Source organism: Mustela erminea, chromosome 2, assembly GCF_009829155.1.
Source record: "Mustela erminea isolate mMusErm1 chromosome 2, mMusErm1.Pri, whole genome shotgun sequence".
In the NCBI taxonomy this organism is placed as follows: Eukaryota; Metazoa; Chordata; class Mammalia; order Carnivora; family Mustelidae; genus Mustela; species Mustela erminea.
In genome coordinates, this window is record NC_045615.1 from 124,618,179 (window position 1) to 124,638,772 (window position 20,594).

The window sequence follows — 20,594 nt, forward strand, 5'->3', positions numbered from 1 at the left end:
GTGTCTCTTGAATACTACACTCAAGCATAGTTCATGCTTCCATACCTCAAGTGATCCTATTCTGTTTTCTTTTCCAACCTCTGACCTCCAGTCTTCAAATAATGTCCCATATTTCTTCCACTTTTGTTTTATCTTTCTAAGCACCTGAAATAAACTTTTAAATAGGGATACCTGGGTGGCTCAGTGGGTTAAAACATCTGCCTTCGGCTCAGGTCATGATCTCAGGGTTCTGTCAAATAAATAAATAAAATTAAAAAAAGAAAAGAAAAGAAAAGAAAAACAACTTTTAAATAAAAAGCCTATATAGAGTTTTTGCTCAGAGTGGGCCTATTCCACACTGTTAGAATAACATAACATCTGTTCTTTGACCCTGTAATTAAAGAGAGTTCATATCTTAAAAATTTACAATGACTCTGAGAAGGGAAAAGAAACTTTTTTTCATCCATTTGCAATTGATGAATGTACTTATATGAAGAGGAAAAAAAAAACAAATAAGATTGAAGAACACACTAATTCTCTACAATAAAATGCTAATAAAGCATGTTGCTAGATATAAAGAGATATATATGTTGGCACACATAGCCATTAACCTACTTTCTTACATACACAATGAATTTATACAACTGAGTAATATTTTGTTTTTCACATACTTTGTTCTATTTTATAGATTTGCTTTTTCTTAACAAAGTGAATTGATTAAATATGATAAAAATAATTTAAAATACCAGCTGCCTCAAAAGAAAAGTGCTTTTGGCAACTTTTTTCTTTGTATTTTTGCATCTGAACCTACATAATGTAGATGATAGCATGCAGTTCCAAGGATCATTATGAAGATTTTTGAATGATTATAAACCTTGGCTGTTGGAAATACTTAAGATCCTTACCACTCTCCTCAACCCCAAAAACCAAAATGATATATTAATTTCATCCATTATTTTGTCTTTGTGTATATAATTTTTAAATTATTCATGTAATTGTCTCAAATCTTCTTTCAGATTTCAGGTTTAGGTAAGGTTTTAAGTATTTGGGAGAAACAAAATGAGACCTGATAAAATGAAGAAAAATTATAAATGATGTCACTTCATCTGCCTTCAGGAAATAATAAAAACTAGTTTCTAGAAACAATAGAATTGAAGAGGTAGTTAGAATAAAAATTAAGAGTAAGGTACAGTAATAGATTAAGGACATGGTACTAATTTTACCTACAATACTGACAAGACAAATGAGCAATTGAAATCAATATGATGGCAATGGCGGACTCCTATCTTTTCTTGATAATTTTACTGCCAATAATAATTGTGTGAAGCAAGGTTATATCCCAAATTATTCTTTCAAAATAAATAAAAATAATCATAGAAAATGGATAGTTAAGATGTTTCAAAATAATAGGAAAGATCATATCTGTGATACAATTAAAAATGACAGGATTTATATTATTATAGAATTCTTTTTAAGTTAAAACAATCTAACCAAAGACATCATTTTTTATAATGATGCTTTAAAAAATGAAATGATGCTTTTATACATTCTATTCAAAATGCCTTGTGTAGCCAATGACCATCTGCCAGCCTCAAGCAGGATTAAAATTCTAATTTACAGAACACAATTTATTGGAAATCTTGTTTGGGGTTAGGTGCAGTCTTGGCTTCCAAAGACTGACTGTTCTCTAAATAAGTATAATAGTCCCACAATAATACAAATGTATTTAATATGACTGAATTATATACTTAAAAATGGATAAAATGTAACTTTTATGTTATATATATTTTTCACAATGAAAATATAGGAAACTACATTTTATTGACAATGCAGGTTATTTTTTCAACACTTAGAAAACAATGATTAACTCTTCTTGAAAAATAAATTATTCCTTAATTATGAGTCCTTTATTTTATTCCTTTCTCCTTGACAATATTTCTTGTATTTTCCTATGTTCTTTTAAAATGTGGAAAACTAATTGATACAATACCAGAAAACAATGGGAGAAAAATGTAGCCTTTGAAGTACAGAATACAATTGTTGTAAGCAAACCTTAATATAAAAGGAAACTATATAATTCAGAAAATAAAAGTACAGGGAATACTTGCTAACTCCCTTCATGAAGCTGGCATTATTCTGATACCAAAACTGGGGTTGGAGAGTGGGAGGAACAATAACCAAAAAAAAAAAAACCAAAAAAGACCAATTATCTTTCATGAACATACATGTAAAACTACAAAATATTAGCAAATAGAATCTAGCAATGTATAAAGATAATGATACATGACTAAGGGGATTTATTTCAGATATACAAAGCTAGTTCAATATTTAAGGATCAATCAACATGGCCTATCGCATCAATAGGCTAAAAAAGCAAAACCCTAAGCTCATAATAATTGATGCAGAAAAAGTGTTTCACATAAAATCTAAACAAACTAGCAATAGAAAACAATGCCATAAACTTAATAAAGACCCACCTACACAAATCATATAGTGAATATAATATTTAATGATTGAAGACTGATTATGCTTACCATAAGGCTAACATAGAAAATGTGTCTACCATATTTGGTAGAGTACAGGAAGTTGTAGATACTGCAATAAGGAAGAAAAATAAAAAGTAAACAGACTGAAAAGGCAGAGACAAAACTGTCTCTATTTTGCAGATGACATGATTCTTTACATAGAAAGCACCTAAAAAAATCTATAAATAAAAACAAAACAAAATTCCTATGACTAATAAGTAAGTTCAGCAACGTTTAGGATACAAGATCAACACAAACTGGATCACTCATATGTTGCTAGCAGGAACATAAATGGTACAACCACTCTAAAAATATTTGGCAGTTTCTTATAAAACCAAATATGCATCGACCATACTGCATTCTTGAGACTTTATCTTAGAGAAATAAAGTTTTTTACCTGCACAAAAACCTGTATATGAATGTTCATAACATTTATATCCCTTTAGCAATAACCAAATGACTGGAAACAGCTCAGATATACTTCAAATGATGAATGGACAATCTGTGATACTTCCATACCATATACTACTAGACAACAATATAAAGTAAAATATTATTGATACCTCAAACAGCTTGAATAAATCTTCAGGGATTATGCTAAATTTAAAAAACAAAACAAAACAAAACAATCTCAAGTCCATTTATACCACACTCTTAAAATAAGAAAATTAGAAAAATGAGGAACAGATTAGTGATTACCTGGGGTAAGGAAGAGAAAAGGAGAGAGAGAGAGAAGTATGACTATAAACAGGGAACACAAATGGTCTCTGTGATGATGGAAATATTTTCCACCTTGAATGTCTCAATGACAATGTCAGTATCTTGCTTTTTTTCTTTTTTTTTTTTTTTTAGATTTTTATTTATTTGACAGAGAGGATGAGAGAGCACAAGCAAGGGGAGCAACAGAGGTAGATGGAGAAGCTCTCTCCTCAGAGTAAGGAGACCAATTAAGAACTTGATCCCAGAACCCTGGGATGGTGACCTGAGCTGAAGGCAGATGCCTAACTGACTGAGCCATCCAGGGGTTCCAATATCTTGGTTTTGATATTGTGCTATGGTTCTGCAAAACGTTAACATTCAGATAACTGGCTATGTGGTACATAGGTTCTTTCTGTATTATTTCTGAAAATACATATGAATCTATATCTCAAAATTAAAAATTTAATTAAAAAGTAATATAGAAGATGTTCCTAGGTTTCTAATTTAAAACATAGTAATATTTTAAGCCAAATAAAACAAAATTTAATTAGCTTAGACCCAAGTAACCAGAACATTCTCTCCTCTTCCTCTCCTGAAGCAAACAATATATCATAAGAATATTTGTTTATATTAGATAATTAAGTAAAAATAAGTAATTTTACCACTAAAACTGAATATATACATAAAACTAGGTTATAGTAATTTCCAACCTTTTAATATATATCAAATAAAATGTCTACATAGTCATACCAAATATCTACATAGTTTTGCCAAGATTGTATGCAAACTGATAAAAACAGTATTAGGCATGATAGCCAAAACTAAATTAATATAAACCAGCCCTGCAAGAAATATTAAAGGTGACTCTTTGAGCAGAGAGAACAAAAGTAACAAAGATCAGAAAGGAACAGAGACAATTTATAGGAAGAACAAATTTACAGGCAATACAATGGCACAAAATTCATACCTTTTGATAATTACTCTGAATGTAAATGGATTAGATTCTTTGATCAAAAGACATAGGGTATCAGAATGGATTAAAAAAAAATCCCTGCAGATACGCTGCCTACAAAAGGTTCATTTAGACCCAAAGACACATCCATATAGAAAGTGAGGGGTGGAAAACAATTTATCATGCTAATGGACATTAAAAGAAGGCTGGACTCGCCATCCTTATATTAGAAAAACTATATTTTAAAGTGTAGACTATACTAAGAGATGATGAAGGACACTATATCATAATAAAAGGGTCTAACCAATAAGAAGATCAAACAATTGTCAATATTTATGTCCTTAACTTGGGAGCAGCCAAATATATGACTCAATTGATGACAAACCTAAAGAAACTCATTGATAATGATACAATAATAGTAGGGTACTTTAACACCCCACTCACAACAATGGAAAGATCACCTAAGCAGAAGATCATCAAGGCAACAAAGGCTTGGTATGACATGCTGGACCAGATGAACTTGACAGATATATTCAGAGTATTTCATCTTAAAGAAATAGAAAACACATTCATTTCAAGTGCACATAGGACATTCTCCAGAATAGATCATATAATGGATCACAATTCAGGATTCAACTGGTACAAAATGATTGAGATTATGCCATGCATATTTTAGACTACAAACCTATGCAACTTGAAGTTAACTACAAGAAAAAAAAATTGGAAGGACCACAAATACATGGAAGATAAAGAACATCCTACTAAAGAAAAAATAGTTCAACCAAGAAATTAAAGAATTTAAAAAATACATGAAAGCAAATGAAAACACAACTGTTCAAAATTTTTAGGATGCAGCAAAGGCAGTACTAAGAGGGAATTACATAGTAATACATGACTTCTTCAAGGAGCAAGAAAAGTCTCAAATACATAACCTAACCTTACACCTAAAGGAGCTGGAAAAAGAACATCAAATAAAGCCTAAATAGCAGGAAAGAGAAATAATAAAAATTAGAGCAGAAATCAATAATACAGAAAAAAATACAAAAAACAAACAAACAAACAAAAAACTCAAACAGTAGAACAGATCAATGAAAATAGGAGCTAGTTCTTTGAAATAATTAATACGATTAATAAATCCCTAGTCAGACTTATCAAAAAGAAAAGAGAAAGGACCTAGATAAATAAAGTCATGAATGAAAGAGGAAAGACCACAACCAACACCAAAGAAACAAACAATTTTAAGAGAATATTATAAGCAATTTATGCCAACAAATTAGGCAATCTTGAAGAAATGGGTAAATTTCTAGAAGCATATAAATGGCTAAAACTGAAATAGGAAGGAATAGAAAACCTGATCAGACCCATAGCCAGCAAAGAAATGGAAATAATAAAAAATCTCCCAACAAACAAAACTCCAGGGCCAGTTGGCTTCCCAGGGGGGTTCTACCAATCATTTAAAGAAGAACTAATACTTATTCTTCTGAAACCTTTCCAAAAAATATAAATGGAAGGAAAACCTCCAAACTTGTTCTCTAAGGCCAGTATTACCTTGATCCCCAAATTAGGCAAAGACCCTACTAAAAAGGAGAATTACAGCCAATATCCCTGATCAACATATATATAAAAATTATCAAAAATAGTTAATAGTATCCGGCAGTATATTCAAATGATTATTCACCAAGACCAAGTGGGATTTATTCCTGGGCTGCAGGAGTGGTTCAAACTCTACAAATCAACCAATGTGATATACCATATTAATAAAAGAAAGGATAAGAACCCTATGATCAGGTTGCCTGGGTGGCTCAGCTGGTTAAGTGTCTTCCTTTGGCTCAGGTGATGATTCTAGGGTCCTGGGATTAAGTCCCCTGTCAGGGTCTCTTCTCAACAGGGACTCTGTTTCTCCCTCCTCTTCTACCCACCCCACTCATGCTCTCTTTCTCTCAAATAAATAAATAAAATATGTAAAAGAAAGAATCATGTGATCCTCTCAATAGATTCAGAAAAAATCATTTAACAAAATAGAGTATCTTTTCTTGGGAAAAAAACCCTCCACCATGTAGGGATAGAGGGAACATACATCAACATCATGATGGCCATATACAAAAGACCCACAGCTAATACCATCCCCAATGGGGAAAAACCGAGAGCTTTTCCCCTAAGCTCAGGAATGTGACAGGGATGCCTAGTCTCATTATTATTGTTTAACATAGCATTGGAAATCCTAGCCTCACAATCAGACAACAAAAAGCAATAAAAGTCATCTGAATTGGCAAAGAAGAAGTTAAACTTTCTCTCTTCGTGGACAAGATGATACTCTATGTAGAAAAAGAGAAGTCCTGAATGGCTCTACCAAAAAAATGCTAGAGCAGATAAAGGAATTCAGCAAAGTCACGAGATATAAAATCAATGCACTGAATTTTGTTCCGTTTTTACACACTAACAATGAAGTAGCAGAAAGAGAAATCAAGGAAATCAATCCTGTTTACAATTACACCAAAAACCATAAGATACCTAGGGATAGAACTAACCAAAGAGGTAAAAGATCTGTACTTGGAAAGCTATAGAATACTTATGAAAGAAATTGAGGGAAACAGAGAAATGTGAAAACATTCCATACTCATTGATCAGAAGAACAAATGTTAAAATCTACACATTCAAAGCAATCCTTATCAAAATACCACCAGCATTTTTTACAGAGCTGGAACAAACAATTCTACAATTTGTATGGAACCAGAAAAGACTGCAAATAGCTTAAGTAACATTGGGAAAAAAAAAAAGCAAACCTGGAAGCATCACAATTCCAGACTTCGAGCAGTATTACAAAGTTGTAATCATCAAGAGAATATGGTACTGGCACAAAACCAGACACATAGATTAACAGAACAGAATAGAGAACCCAGAAATGGACCTTCAACTCTACGGTCAACTAATCTTGGACAAAGCAGGAAAGAATAGAGAATGGAAGCAAGCAAACAAACAAGCAACAACGACAAAACAGTATCTTCAATAAATGGTGCCGGGAAATTTGGACAGCCACATGCCAAGGAATGAAGCTGGATCACTTTCTTACACCATACACAAAAATAAACTAGATGAAAGATCTAAATGTGAGACAGGAATCCATCAAAATCCTAAAGAACACAGGCAGCAGCCTTTTTGACCTGGGCTGCAGCAAATTCTTGCTAGACATGTCTCCAGATGAAAGCGAAGAAAAGCAAACCTGAACTTAACCAGGATAAAAAGCTTTTGCATGGCAAAGGAAACAACCAACAAGACTAAAAGGCAATTTTCAGAATGGGAGAAGATATTTGCAAGTGACTTATCAGATAAAGGGCTAGTATCCACAATCTATAAAGAACTCAGCAAACTCAATACCTAAAATGCAATACAAACAAAGCAAAACAGTCAAGAAATGGGAAGAAGGTATGAACAGACATTTCTCCAAAGAAGACATACAAATGACTAACAGACACATGAAAAAAAATGCTCCACATCACTCATCATCATGGAAATATAAATCAAACACACAGTGAGCTACCACCTCATACCTGTCAGCATGGCTAAAATTAACAACTCAGGAAACAACAGATGTTGTGAGGATGCAGAGAAAGGGAAATCCTCTTGCACTATTGTGGGAATATAAAACAGTACAGCCATCTGGAGAACAGTATGGAGTTTCCTCAAAAAGTAAAAAACAGAAATACCCTATGACCCAAGAATTGCACTACTAGATAAATATCCAGAGGATAGAAATGTAGTGATTTGAAGGGGCACATCCACCCCGATGTTTATAAGAGCAATGTCCACAACAGCTAAAATACGGAAAAGCCTAGAAGTCCATCAACAGATGAATGAATAAAGAATGGGAGATATCTATCTATCTATCTCCCATTCTTTATTCATTTATTATATATATGTATGTGTAGATATATATATATATCCCATTCTTTATTCATGTATATTCCATTATATATATATATAATGGAATATTCCTCATCCATCAAAAAGAATGAAACCTCTCTGTTTGCAACAATGTGGATGGAACAAGAATATATATATATTTTTAAACTAGAATGTATTATGCTAAGTGAAACAAGTCAGTTAGAGAAAGACAAATACCATGTGATTTCACTCATACATGGAGTTTAAGAAACAAAACAGATGAATGTAGGGGAAGGGAAGTAATAATAAAATAGGACAAAAACAGAACGGGAGACAAACCATCAGAGACTTTTAACTATAGAGAACAAAATGGGGATTCCTGGAAGGGAGGTGGGGGGAATGAAGTGATGGGCATTTAAGGAGCGCACTTGGTAAAGTGAGCCTTGGGTGTTATATGCAACAATGAATCACTTAACTCTACACTAAAGTTAACAATACATTATATATTAACTAACTTGTGTTTAAATAAAACAAAGAAAAAGAAAAAAGAATCTAAATGGTCATAGTAGTAGAACAAGTAAATTGTAGTATATTCAAATCATTGAAAACTACACAGCAATGAGAGTGAACAACTTTTCTCTTTAATAGAATAGATTAATTTCACAAACATACTATTGAACTGACAAAGACAGTTACAGAAGGATGCATGTAGTATGATTCAATTTATATAAAATAGGAAGAAGAGAAACCTGTCTAAGTTCTTAGAGGTATGGACAGTGTCTGTCTAGGGAGGAGCAGGATCTAGGGGCAGAATGAGGAGACCTCATGGGGAGTGGCAATGTTCTACTGCTTGGTCTCAGTGATTGTTAGTTACATACAGTCACATTGTGAAAATTTATTCAAATGTACACATTTATTTATGGATGTTATATGAAAATAAAGAGATGTACTTCAAAAAACTATTTCTAAACTCTGATCTATAGTTAGTATGTATGTAGCTCAAATTCTTTCAGTCTCTACAAATTTCTATATATGAAAAAATAAATGGACTGATAGTGGTAGAATAGCAAAACCCAAAATCAATGAAGACAATAACCACAGGAAAAAAATGAAATAGCTTTCAATAAAATACAAAACAAGAATTAAATCAAGATATTATCAGTTTGATTCAATTAAAGAAAAATTTTTAATGTCTCACTTAATTAAATCTAATTACAGTGCAGACTTAGCCACTTTTTTAATCTCCTGCAGGCGCCAAACTAGGTGTGTGTACCTAAATAGCATTTCAGTATTCTATATTCCTGCCTTTAAACTTTCCATTAGGGTATTGTTTTGCTCTTTTGCCCTTTTTTTATGAAAAATAAAACACTGATATCAAGTTTACTCTTAACTAAATTTGATCTCATGAAGTAATCCATGCCTACGTTGTTTCATTTGTAGATGGCATGGGTTTACCCTAAATTCTTTATCCAGGTCATAGGCAAAAAAAAATTCAGGTAATATTTGCCTCAGGGCACATTCCCTGTGGTGACTATAATTGGAGAGTGCAGCTGTGGACTCTAAGGCAGTCCTTTTCGCTATAATCCTTTCCACATGGCATTCACACAAAATCTCTTTAGTTTTCAGAGGCAGCAAGTCTTTGCCCAAACTAGTATGGTTTGTGGTTCTCTCTTCAGGTTCACTTCATCCTTGCTGTCTTTGATCAAAAAACCTCCTGCTTTCAGAATGCCTCAGGCAAGGTGGGTCTGACAGCCAGTTGTTTTTCCTAGCACCTCTCAACTTCTCTCCTTCTTTTGAAGCTATAACTCATCGTGCCTGGGAAGTACAGGATTTGTGTCTGCCCCTCTCTCTTTGGCCCTCTCCTATTTGCCTTAGCCACACAGCTGGTGGAATGTCACATTTGGCATCCTGAAGAGTGTTAGCATTATTCTGAGCTATTTTCATCCTTCAGAAGCAGGACTGGTGTATCAAGTGAGATGCATTGAGATATGCTGTGGGTACAGAGTGGAGTCCTAGGAAAGGATAAGAATAGATGATGCTACCTTCTTCATCGAATGGTAGGCATTTTGGAAGATGTAACTGCTACTGTAAAAGAGTAGGAAAGAAACCTAGGGGAAAAAAAAAAAAAAGAAACAACATTTCATAGGAATCGAACTCCGTCAACTCTCATCTCCAACTTCACCTGCATGGCATACTTAATCCTATGATAAAACTGTGTATTATGAAAATTTTAATATGTCCATTCTAGAGATTTGAAAACTGAGACAGAGAATTTTAATCACATGCCCCAAAACATACAACATGTAATTTTGGAACTGAGGTTCCCATGATGGCAGGGCTGACTCTACAGTCTGAGTACGTGGGCTAGAGTTGCCTCTAGGGGATGACAGCAAAATGAAATATATCAGTGCTTTGAGTCCAATACTCCTGAAATGAGGATGCAAAAATCCTAATGAAAGGTAGGGAAAATTTCCCTCTCTGTAGTTTCCAAGGGCTGCCAGAACAAACCCCGCACAAACTAGGTGAGGTTCAGTAACTTACCCAATAGGGGAGCATCTGTGTGTGAAGCCAGGATCAAAACCTAGGTGGTCTGATGCCAAATCCTTGTGCATTAGTTTCCCATCACTGCAGTAACAAATGGCCACAAACTGGGAGGCTTAGAATAATAGGCACTTTATTATCTCATAGTTTTGAAACCTAGAAGTCTCAAATTGAAATGTCAACAGAGCAATGTCCCTCTGAAACCTGTCAAGGAATTCTTACTTGTCTTTTCCTAGCTTCTGGTAGTTTTCCATCAATCGTTGACATTCCTTTGCTTGCAGCTGCACAGCTCCAATCTAGGCCTTCATCATTATGTGGTATTTTCTCTGGATACATCTGTTATCACATGGCTAGCTTCTGTATAAGGATGCCAGTCATCTTGGATTAGGTGCCTGCCTCACTCCAGTATGACCTTATCTCAAGTTAACTACTTACATCTGTAATAGTCCAAGGTTCAAATAAAATCACATTCTGAAGTAATAAGGGTTAGGATTGCAGCACATCTTTTTGGACAATTCAACTCCTAAATTCTTTCCTTAATACTGCCAAAGCCCTGAATCTTAAAATTTTTAAAAACATATCACTGTCTACCTTATTACTCCGTATCTGTTCACATGTTCAGATGGATAGCCTGCCTATTAGAGTATGAGAGGTCAGAATGGTTAATAGCTATCACATTTTACATTTTGTTACCTGTTGCCTATTTTTTAATAGTCTGACACAGAAACTTATACAACTAACATATTTTTGTGTGACTAGATAAATAATTTTTCTATATGCCTATATTAGATATTTATTGATGCATAACAAATTACTCCCAAATTTATCAGGCTAGAGTAATATTCATTTATTGTTCTGCAGTTTCTCTGGATAAAGAATCCTAGTGAATTTTAAATTAGGTCATATCTTTCAACATAATTTTATTTTGCACTTACTATAATAACTATAAATATGAAACTCAATAAATTAATTAGGATTTTAAAGTGAGATAAAATAGTATCTGGTATATGGTAAAAGTGTATGGGAACAGTGTAAAGACACACCATGGATTCAATTATACATAGATTTCATTCAGTCAGCATTTGCCATAAGAAAAGCACTACACACAGCATTGTAGGGGATACCAAATAAGTACAACATTTTATTCCTTGAAAGATTTTACATTCTCACAGCAAGAAAGCAGGATCTGAAAAGCAGAGAAAAAACTAACAAAGTATGATAGTAATTATACCAAATCTATGTACTAACTATTCTAGTTCAGTTAGACCAAGGCTTTCCATTCAAGAATATAGGTTTTAATTGTTGAAGACAAAATGTTTAAATTCCTGAGCAATAAAGATTCTTAAGTAGCTTTAACTATTAGACCATGTCTAAATACTTATATCATTTCAATCATTGCTTCAGATTAGTATTATATTATAATGTTAAAGGAAACTGAAATAACCTATTTATTTACATGGGATATCATGTATCACTCTCTGCATCTGTATAGAAAATTCATTTTTTTAAAAAAGATTTTATTTATTTATTTAACAGAGAGAGAGAGAGAGACAGATCACAAGTAGGCAGAGAGGCAGGCAGAGAGAGCGGTGGAAGCAGTCTCCCTGCTGAGCAGAGAGCCTGATGTGGGGTTTTGATCCCAGGACTCTGAGCTGAAGGCAGAAGCTGAACCACTGAGCCACCCAGGCACCCCTAAAATTCATATCCTTGCTGAAAGCAGTTAAATTGACACTTCTGTGTAGATAAAAGAAAGGAAAATTTATGTTTGTGAACCTTTACTGCTCCCTAACCTTAACCTTTACATTCCTTTTTACTTTTCTAATTTTGGGAATAGAATTATACAAACAAGTTCTAGATTTCCTGTGTATGGTTTATTCAGCATATTATTTTGAAGTATCCAAAAAGCATAAAGAACAAAAATAAAAATGGCTGCATAATGTTTCAGCGAAACTTTATTTTAAAGACTGTATTTTATTTTTTTATTATTTATTTGTCAGAGAGAGAACAAGTGTGCACAGGAAGACCTGCATGCAAACGGAGAAGTAGGCTCCCTGTTGAGTAAGAAGCCCCAACATGGACTTGATCCTAGGACTCGGGGATCATGACCTGAGCCAAAGGCAGATGTTCAATGGACTGAGCCACTCAGGCATGCCACCAAGCTTGATTTTAGAGTAACCTTTTTTCTCTCTTCCACAAACCTCCACTCATCCCTTCTCAGCCCTTTGTTTCAGGAACCTGGCTCCACTAAGAAGACAGGACACCTGAGGCTGAGAGCACCTACATAATTCCTGTCAAAACCAGCTGGATCCTGTATTTTCTTAGAAAACTTCACCAGCCACTCTTTCCAGGTGGGCTTGCAGTTTTAAAAGCCATAGCCTGCTGCAGCCTCCTTTTTCCTGCAAAGCAGTAAAGCTGTTGTTCCTCCTTACACCCAAACTCTGTCTTTGTGTTAAATATTTCAGCTCCAGAAGAGAGGTTGGTTTTTTGACAATTTGAGTACTTACTATGTCCTAAGCATTTTCAGATATGGAAACAGCACAGATAAAATCTCATCCTTCATAAATCATACAGCCTATTGAAGGAATCAGCCAATCAAAACAAAACAACAGCAGCAAAACAATGGAAAAGAAGAGTAATGAAACAGCAAAATCAAGCCAACATGTGATACTGGGTCCAGTAAAGAAAACTGCTTGGTGCCATAGAAGTAACAGAAAAGGATTGGCATGCAAGTGAATAATACTTCAGACAAAGCAATCACAGAGGAGAAGGTCATTTAATCTGAAATGTTAAGGTAGAAAAAAAAAAAGTCACATCAAGAGGGAGAAGTAAATGTTCAGAAAGAAGAAATGACATGTATAAAGATCTGATCTTTAGACTTTGAGTCTACAGAATCATAGGGTTAGTATGTTGAAGAACTCAGTAATGCCAGTTAAACATGTTTATAAATAATAGGGATAAATGATTTTACCTCTTAGATAAGAATTCTAGCTGAAGGTTGCTAGAGTCCACTAGGGACATACTGTTCAGTGGCCCCTAGTGTTCTCTCTAGGAAAGAAAACATGCTGTGTCCCTATGGAACTCATCTAGTAAAAAGAGCGTAAGAGAAACAGAAGGTAAGCCTCTTAACTCTTTCCAAGTCCATTCTCTTTATTCAATGATTGTGAAAAGTCATTCATTTAACAAATTGTTATTAGATATTTGTTATTGTTTATCATGCAGCTGCTCTATGCCACATGCTAATTTAAGCAAGTTATAAGACTGTTCCCTTTAAATCTCTAATATAGGGAAGCCTGGGTGGCTCAGTTGGTTAAGTGTCTGCCTTCTGTTCAGGTCATGATCCTAAGACTCAGGAATCCAGCCCCATATCTGGCCCACTGCCTACTTCTCCCTCTCCTTCTGCCAATGCCCTGCTTATGCACTTTCTCCCTCTATCTCTTTCTCTCTGCCAAATAAATAAAATCTTTAAAAAAAATAAATCTCTGATCTATCTTATGATGATCCCTCATTTATAGATGAGAAAACAGAAATCTAGACTTCTTGTCTAGTTTCACATGAATCATTATAAGCTATAGAGATAAGGTTGAAATCTTATACAGTTTGAAATTATTATCTGCACTGTTATGTAGTATACTTTGCAAAATCATAGGTGGGTACATACAAAAACCAATAAGACAAGATTCCTGATATGCAAAGAATGTTACAAATAGTTGAACTAAAACATAAACATGATTCCTAACTTCAAGCTCTATTACAAAGCTTTAATCATCAAGACAGTATGGTACTGGCACAAAAACAGACACATAGATCAATGTAACAGAAAAGAGAGTCCAGAAATGGACCCTCACCTCTATGGTCAACTAATCTTTGACAAAGCAGGAAAGAATGTCCAATGGAAGAAAGACAGTCTCTTCAACAAATGGTGTTGGAAAAATTTCCTTACACCACACATGAAAATAGACTCAAGATGGATGAAAGATCTCAATGTGAGACAGGAATCCATCAAAACCCTTGATTTTGATGAAGAGGCAGCAACCTCTTCAACATCAGCCACAGCAACTTCTTCCTAGAAACATTGCCACAGGCAAGGGAAGCAGGGGCAAAAATGAACTATTGGGACTTCATCAAGATCAAAAGTTCTTGCACAGCAAAGGAAATAATCAACAAAACCAAAAGACAACCCACAGAATGGGAGAAGATTTTTGGGAATGACATATCAGATAAAGGGCTAGTATTCCAAATCTATAAAGAGCTTATCAGACTCAACACCCGAAGAACAAATAGTCCAATCAAAAAATGGGCAGAAGACATGGACAGACATTTCTGCAGAGAAGACATCCAAATGGCCAAGAGACACATGAAAAAGTGCTCAACATCACTGAGCATCAGGGAAATACAAATCAAAACTACACTGAGGTACCACCTCACGCCAGTCAGAATGGCTAAAATTAATCAGTCAAGAAATGACAGGTGTTGATGAGGATGCAGAGAAAGGGGAACCCTCCTACATTGTTGGTGGGAATGCAAGCTGGTGCAGCCGTTCTGGCAAACAGTATGGAGGTTCATCAAAAAGTTGAAAATAGAGCTACCCTGTAACCCAGAAATTGTACTATTGGATATAACCAATGGATATTTACTGTAGAGATACAAATGTAGTGATCTGAAGGGGCACATGCATCTGAATGTTTATTGCAGCAGTTTCCACAATAACCAAACTATGGAAAGAGCCTAGATGTCATCAATAGATGAATGGATAAAACAGATGTGTTGTATATATATACAATGGAATACTATGCAGCCATTAAAAAACACACCTGGAATCTTGCCATTTGCAATGACTTGGGTGTGTTGAATTAGAGGGCCTTAGGCTAAGCAAAATAAGTCAATCAGAGAAAGACAATTACCATATGATTTCTCTGATAAAAGGAGTTTGAGAGGCAAAAGAAGTGGACAGTTCAAACCATGAAGAAACTAAAACATTTTAAAGATTCTGAAACAGAACTTTGGTTGTTGTTTTGACTTTTTGCTCTGTGAAAACAAATGAAGACCAACCAAATGAGAAAAGGAAAGGCTATTTATTTGGAACTTGCTTTAGTGAGGAAATCAGCCACTGTCACTTGCGTTTTGGCAGAGATTCAAAGGCAGGCGGAAGAGTGGGAAAGTTTCCTAGTGGGGAAGAGGGAGGGCTTCAGAGAAGCCCTGACTGGAAGTGGTAGGCCTGGAGAAGCAGTAGATACACTAACTAGATGGGGCATTCTATGTGATTGGTTAGGGGTGCACATTTGATCTTCTCTGATTAGTACTAAGTTGGAAGTGGGAGCAAATATTAAAGAAGCTGTCAGTCATTAACTAAGTCCTGGTCATTTGGGGCCTCATTTGCTGACAGAATTCATGGAAGCTATTCTTTAGCTTCCTGGATTGTTATGAAAGATAACAGTCTGATTTCCCACAAGTCTAACTTGCAGCAGGTTGATTTCCTGTTTTGTTTATTGCATATAGAGGGTTAGCTTCCTGGGAAGGTTGCTATAGGTTCAAGGTCAGAGTTCTCTTTTTATGTTGTCCTAACATTATCTTTTTCTATATTTAATGTCTCAGCTCTTATCTCAGTTGTTTTTCTTTTTCTCCGATTAGTTTCTCTCCAATTAAAAATAAGAAAAAATATAAGTGGTGTCAAGTGCTGATACTTGAAACTCAAAAGTAGTTTTTTTTGTTTTGTGTATATGTGATTGTGTAGCTGTATCTATAATGTCTCTTAGTAATGTTGACCACTTTACTCTTTGCAACCTAGAAAATAATCTTTTCACAAACACAAGGAGCTTTTTGCCAATGATAGAGTGCATAATAGGAGAATAATATTGAACTGTGTTTCTCCTGATAATAATACAGCTTAGATTTTTTTCTTTTTTTTCTTTTGCATTTTTCTAATTTTGCAGACTGTAAGAGTACAAAGGGGAGTCTGCCAAAAGAAGGAAGGAAGCATAATTAGATTTAACTTGCCCAGTGAATTGGAAGATATTCTATTCCCAGAGGCTCTCTGAAAAGCTGTAAAATTCCAGACTATATGAGTCTTGATTGCTATAATTAACATATGTGAAGTCTTTCAAGTGTCTTCAGAAGCAAATGTATCTATTGAAAACTACCTTCAAGCAGCTTTTAAGTAGAGGAGAGTTGGCTCTATAGACTATAGCTCTCCATAAATGCCTACCTATTATCAAGGTCACAAGTTGATACATAATCACTAAACTGGACCTTTTTTTTTTTTTTTTTTTTTTAATGAAATGCAAGCATTTAACTGTGGGAGGAAGGGAACTACATAGTCTTTGGAAAGCCATTTCATTTCCACTCTCATGAAGACAGGGAATTTATATATGTGATTCAAAAATTGTCCTTAAAAAAAGAAATAGGGAAAAAACAACGCACCATTCAAAGAGAATTTGCTATCACCTCTTCAGTAAATTCAGAATTTTGTCGTTAGTGCCTTTCATCAATGTTGACCGGTTTGGGTGTAATTTTTTCACCTTATGAGAGCAAGCAAGATGTACTTAAAACAATATTGTATTAATTTAGAGCTCAGGTCACAGTTTCAGAGGTTATTCTCACACTATCTGAATAACCTCAGTTTCTCCATCTGTAAATAAAGTGACTATATTTGATAACCTTAAAAATTCTAAAAAGCTTTTAGATATTTATATTCTTAGAGAAATTTTAATCTTGACAATTTTTAATCTTAATTGTTTAAAGCTACTTTCTACTATTAAATTTGTGATTCTACAGTCTCTATCTCCTTTTTATATTTAGCCATGCTAATAATATGAATTATACATAACATAAAAAAGTTCTTTTTTAAGGAAATTACACTAAAGTTATGAATCATATGTATATGCTAACTTAGATATGCTAACATTTACAAACACTATCATACTCAGTACAAAATTACATATCAAATTCTATAAAAATATGTTCATAGAAGAAAACCCAAAGATTTGCTTTTTTCAGAGAGAAATATAGTAAAAGAAAGATGGATTAGGAGTAGTTTCTTGTTTTTAGTAGATATATGAAATTCAAAGCCTTTTCAAATGGAGTGAATTTCGTGCTTAAAATATTTCTCAAATTTAATTTCTACAACAAATAGACATTCCTTTTCATTGCTAAGTAGCATTTCATGTAGCATTTCCTTATATGGATGTTCTTCTACATTTAGTTTATCCTTTCACTGGTTAAAAGACATCAGCTTTGTTTCTAATACTTGGCTACTGAGAATAAAGCTGCTATACATTCTTATCAACATACTTATGTATCTTTTTTAAAAATTATTGTACTAAGGTTTACCAAGTCTACCTTCAAGTAATATTATATCACTTTCTATGTACTTAAGAACCTTGCCATAGTGTGTTTCAATTCCATAACCATTCTTGTGCTAATTTACTCTTAAACATGCTAAAACACACAGTGTATTGTAAATTCTCTGTGTTAGTTATCTTTTAGTATCTTACAATTCTTTTAATCCACAGAATTGAGCTTTATCTAGTTTTATATCCTTCCCAGTGCTATTTATTTCTTTGTATCCCATGTTTTAGCCTATTCTTTCTCTCTGAAGAACGTTCTCTAAAACTTTTAATTTTCTTAATTTTTGTTTTTATTCAAAAAGCCTCATTTTTGAAAGACATTTTTCCTGATCAGATTATTTGAAGATGTTTGTTTTTTATTTGTTTTTCATTCCCTTATGTTTCTTTTCCCCTGCTTTCAGCACTTTGAAGATCTTATTCCATTGTATTTTGTACAGCATGATTTTTGAAGCTATAGTTTCTATCTTTGTTTTTCTATTATGTAATATTTTCCCCATTCACTGTCTGCCTTCAGTACTCTTTGTTTTGTTTACAGCAGTTTAAATATATCTAGGTTTTGTCTGTATCTATAATTTTGGGAGAGTACTAATTCTACTTGATGACCTCTGAGCATCCCATTATTTCTCATTAATTTTAGAAGTCTTTGTCATTATGTGTCCAAATACTTCTGTATTCTTCTCTTTCTCTCCTCTTTTGGAGATTTCAGTTATACATATGTTAGAATATTTGAACTAGTTCCGCATCAATAAGATATTCAGTTCTTTTTGTTTTTTTTTTTCCTTCTTGTATATCAGGATGAATAATTTCTATTGACCTATCTATAAGCTCATTGATTCTTTTCTGTGTCAAGTGTAATGTTGAGCATTCTTGTTTCTATTAATGTGATTTTTTCCCCTAATATTTTCATCTGCTCCTTTCTTATAATCCCCATCATTCTGGAATTATTCATTTGGTCTTGCATATCGTCTACCCTTTCCATTAGAGCCTTTACCATATTAACTATGGTTATTTTAAATTTCTCTCTGATATTCACAACATATGCGCCACATCCAAGTCTAGATCTGAAGATTGTTTGCCTATTTGGACCATGTCTTTACTTTCCTTTAAAAATATCCCACAATTATTACTGAAAATCAAACATATTGTGTATGAGAGTAGAGAAGGAAGTAAATAATTTCTATACTCAGAAATTATATGCCTGCCTTTTTCTTTCTTTCTTTACTTTTTAACAAATGGGTTTAAGTTCCTTTAGTCAGGAGTTCAGAGAGAGTGATATTTGTTACTCTGATGAATGTACCTTATCTTGTATGTGGAGTGGGTATAGGTTTATTTTGAGGTTTAAGTTTTTCAGATACTTCCTTTGTTATGGGCTTCACAGAAGCATCTTTGTGTGCTGGTGTTCTGCTCCTGTCTCTCTCTCAGCAATATTCTGAGTTTTTTTTTTAAGATTTTATTTATTTATTTGACAGAGAGACAAGTAGGCAGAGAGACAGGCAGAGAGAGAAGGGGAAGCAGGCTCCCTGCTGAGCAGAGATCCTGATGTGGGGCTTGATCCCAGGACCCTGATATCATGACCTGAGCTGAAGGCAGAAGCTTACCCCACTCAGCCACCCAGGCACCCCTATTCTGAGGTAACTCTTCTTACCCAAAAATTTATAGATTCCTGGTACTGGGCTGAAGATTTGTTCTTATGAGGCCTTGTTCTTGTGTATATGTCATGCATCTGTGTTAAAGAATGTGGCCTTCCAGTTCTGCTGCTCCATTTATGGTTGTGAGCTCAATGCATAATCCTGCCCCTCTCACAGAAGTAGGGTTTTTCTCTGCCAATTCCCTTCCCTAGCTGCAGTACATTTTCAACTGAGGACATCAGTGATGGTTGCTCTCCCACCTCACACATTATTATTATTATTTAATCAATGGGAAAAAATGGATCTAGATGGAGTTTCTTGCCCTTCTCACATGGCCACTTCTATTACCCTCCCTCAGGTCTGCACAACAACAAAATTTTCTCAGGTCTTTTTTTCAATTATTTTCTATGAATATTTGGTGGAGTTTGTGGAGAAAGACTCTGGAAGAATGTGTAGTTCCTCTCAATTTCTTTAGTCCCCAGAGTTTCAGACGCTCTCATCTGCCTGTACTTGGCATGCATCAGGTTGTCCATTCTCCTAGTTGCACTCTTTTTATTGGTGTCTAGTCGTGTTGGTCAAAAGAGTGAGCATGCTCATGCTTTCTCTGTCCCTGTAGGAAATGATGGCTGAGACAGTTATTTCCTCTGCAACATCAACTCTCTTTTGGGTTTAGTACTAGACATGAATTTGGTGTTCATTGTTTTAAGCAGGGCATTGATGTTTTAGCTCTACATCCTGGACAGAAAGCTGGATACCACGAGCTTTTGAGGCTAAATTGAGATAATAAAAATAATAAATTTACACTTATAAATTGCATGATATGTAAAGTCTTTTTTACATGCATCATCTCATTCACTAGAACAATAATACTATAAAATTATTATTTTCATTTTCAAGATAAAATAGGGGATATATAAAGAAAACATTTCGCTTGCCCAAATTGTCACATGAAGAGTAGAAAGTCAGTGCAAGCACCACATTCCAGCCATTAAGAATTAGAATTCGGGTTTCTATCATATGAGTGAGTATGTGAAAGCCATTTAAG